Here is a 3,361-nt window from a genome sequence, read left to right as displayed (position 1 = left end):
TTCCTTTCTTACCATTCTTTACTAATATAAAGGAGTAGTGTTGACTTATTTTCACATAGGTTTAAATTATCCTTCTATTCTTTAATGTATCCTTTCATTTAAATCCCTTTAAAATTATTTAAAATAAATACATATATATATTCTAACAAATATTAAAACAATAAAGGTAAGTATAGAGAGCTTACTTCCATTATATTATCCATTTTTCTCTTTCCATTTTAAATTTAAATTTCACATTTAAGATTTTAACTTTGTGCATAATTCTATAAATTATAAACCATGTTAGAAATGCATCTATTTCTTGACCTATCAACTTTATTTATTTTTAAAATGAAGATATATTCATGTTTAACAAATTAGCATATTATCTGGTGCACACAATTCCCTTTCCCTACTCCCAGAGAACCACTGTCATATCTTGCAACATTTTTTTCTGATATTTACCTTCATATTTTAAGATAATATGTTTTTTCTGTTTTTCTTAAATTATTCATTTTAGCTGCTATTGATTACAGATATTTAATCATCTTCTAATATACCACCTGCTTTTCCTTTTTCTTTCAATATAATTATTGAATAATTTTGGTTACATCAATAATAACTTTTACAGGTTATGACTATGCAGTATACCAAATAGTATTTTGTGAGCATGTTTCCTTTCTTTTGTTTTAACATGCTGTCTATAATGTCCTTTTCCAGTAATGTCTGTTTGCTTGCTTGTTTTGTTTTCTATATTTCTATTTACATTTTCTCCGAAATGCTGCAAGAGATTTTTCAGTCTACCAAATGTGTTCCAAATCTTGAGATATCATATGCTTTATCAATTCCTTTCTTATTCTCATGTACCTTTCTCCCAAAGCCCTAGAAACAGACCTTGAAACAAGAATTAAAGCGTAGGTAATTTGTTTAGGAGGTGCAGAAGACACCAGGAGAGAAAGGCAGTGAGATATGAAAACAAAGGCAACCAAAAAGGATATGTTAGCAAGCTAGTTAGGATGACTGAAGTCTCATCCCAAGGGAAACTGGTAAAGATGGTGAACTCGCACCTCAGAGTAATCATAGCTAAGGGTAGGGAGCTGGGATATTTATACATACTTCCACCAGTTGTTAATTGAGGTCTGCTTCTGTAAGGTGTTATCTTCAGTTTATCCTGCTAATTGCAAATCAGAGTAACCTTCGATGGTTGTGGAAAAAGCCTGTGTAAAAGGAAACAGATAAAAGGCAGTTGGAAGTTGTTCAGAGTGTGCTAAAGTGGCAGGGCCCTCGTGATACTGACAGGACATTGACAGGGCCTGCTACCCACTACAACAAGCAATGGATGCTCTCAAATCTGTAGACTCACCTTCCTGCCCTGTCTTTACTTGGTTGACTCATGTTCTCTTTCTTATTTCCTCATTTTGTTGGAGCACATCCTCCAGGAACTGCCTAAGAAATGATGTATAGAAAGTAAACTATTGAGTGAACTCCTGTATTCTTCAAACCGTCTATTTTCACACTTGATTGATACTATTTTCACACTTGATTGAAACTATTTTCACACTTGATTGATAGTTTGCCTGGGCATAGCAGGCTGGGTAAAGTGTTATTTTTCCTCTCATTTTAAAGGAATTTATCTACTGTTTTGATATATTCCATACAGCTATTGAGAAGTCGGAAGACATCCTGATTTATGACTTGATTTTTCCTCAACTCTGGAAGCTTTTAGGATACAATCTTTACTCATGGTGTTCTACAATACCACGTTGGTATACTTTACTGTATGATTTATTTTCATTTATTATGCTAATTCTTGATGGGCTCTTTCACTCTGTAAACTCATATTCTTTTATTCTGAGAAATTTTCTTATAAAATGTTTTCAGTAACATTTCTTCACTGTTGTCTCTTTTCATGGAAACCAAAATCATTTGGTATTGGACCTCCTTGTTAATTATTGAATTTAGTTATATTCTGTCTTCATTCTTACCTTCAATTCTCCAAACACTTTTTTGGAGATTTCCTTGACTTCATTGTTTTTTTGCTGACTTTTTCAATTTCTTTTAAGAACACTTTCTAACATTTTCCAAAGAATTTTAAAATTGTTTTCTGTTTTTTTAAAATAGCAATCCTGTTCTTTCCATCTAGATTCATTATTGTCTCTGTGGAGCTATTTTGGAATAGGGAAGTATGATTTTGCTCCCTGCAAACCTCTGTTAATGATCATTGGTCAGCAGTTGTTCTTTAAGAGCAAGGCCTAAATAATCTCATTTAAAGTTCTGTGTATGTGAACAAATTTTACTGGCAGCAGGCTAATTTGCAGCATGATGGGACAGTGAGGCATTTTAAATTAGCTTGTGGCTATAACAGAGAGTGTAATTGTTTGCCTGTGTTAACCTCTATTTTTACTTTAAGTAATAGAACCTCTTCTACCATTTTAAGTATCAGCAGGGCACAGGGTTGCTCAACTAGTCCCTCCCTTGGAGCAACCTCCCAATAAATGCAACTTGCCTGTCACCTTCTTAAAAAGGAAACTTCTTTCTCTCCCCTTCCTCTTTCATACTCTTGAGGGCTGAAATGCTGAGAGCTAGGGTGCTAGGGTGCCTGAGAGCTAGCTTCTGCCTTGTTGAGAAGGACAGCATCCTAGGGGATATTAAAGCAACAAGGAGAAAAGGCCCTAGTCCCTAGTTGACCATGTGGAGCAGTACTGCCTTCCATCCTGAATGGGTTTTTGCCTATGAACTGTTTTGAAAGAAAAATAAAGTTTTATCTGCTCTGAGTCACTGAGTTTTTGGTTGTCCTATCTAATGACAAGTATAGGGCAATTAATATCCAAATACTGATGTTTATAAGTGTCTTCTCTGTTGCTGCCCAGTTGCTCCAGAGAAGGAACTTCTGTTTTTTTACCTGTTTACAACTTGAATTTACAATTTAAATTTCTCCCATGCAAGATGAGGCAATTACTGCTTCTGTACTTTTTTTTTTATACTTTAAGTTCTAGGGTACATGTGCATAACGTGCAGGTTTGTTACCTATGTATACATGTGCCATGTTGGTGTGCTGCACCCATCAACTCATCAGCACCCATCAACTCGTCATTTACATCAGGTATAACTCCCAGTGCAATCTCTCCCCGTTCCCCCCTCCCCATAATAGGCCCCGGTGTGTGATGTTCCCCTTCCCGAGTCCAAGTGATCTCATTGTTCAGTTCCCACCTATGAGTGAGAACATGTGGTGTTTGGTTTTCTGTTCTTGTGATAGTTTGCTAAGAATGATGGTTTCCAGCTGCATCCATGTCCCTACAAAGGACACAAACCCATCTTTTTTTATGGCTGCATAGTATTCCATGGTGTATATGTGCCCCATTTTCTTAATCCAGTCTGTCAC

The 3,361-nt window shown here is 35.6% G+C and overlaps 1 protein-coding gene and 1 long non-coding RNA gene across 2 annotated transcripts in view; one reads left to right on the top strand and one right to left on the bottom strand.

Annotated features, from left to right (window-relative positions):
* LOC108535128 (zona pellucida sperm-binding protein 3 receptor-like) overlaps positions 1-3,361 on the top strand; it is a 38,276-nt gene that overhangs the window by 931 nt on the left and 33,984 nt on the right. The gene's annotated exons all lie outside the window — the stretch shown is intronic.
* Positions 1-3,361, bottom strand: part of LOC108535129 (uncharacterized) — a 26,459-nt gene that overhangs the window by 931 nt on the left and 22,167 nt on the right. The window contains exons 2-3 of the long non-coding RNA XR_001887136.1: positions 1,343-1,425; positions 1,096-1,196 (exon numbers count right to left, since the gene is read on the bottom strand). This is a non-coding gene — a long non-coding RNA (uncharacterized LOC108535129). The remainder of the gene's footprint in view (positions 1-1,095; positions 1,197-1,342; positions 1,426-3,361) is intronic.

The sequence above is a fragment of the Rhinopithecus bieti genome, unplaced genomic scaffold, assembly GCF_001698545.2.
Source record: "Rhinopithecus bieti isolate Rb0 unplaced genomic scaffold, ASM169854v2 scaffold_12049, whole genome shotgun sequence".
Classification (NCBI taxonomy): domain Eukaryota; kingdom Metazoa; phylum Chordata; class Mammalia; order Primates; family Cercopithecidae; genus Rhinopithecus; species Rhinopithecus bieti.
Note: the sequence above shows the minus strand (reverse complement) of the source record. Positions and strands in the feature narration are given on the sequence as shown.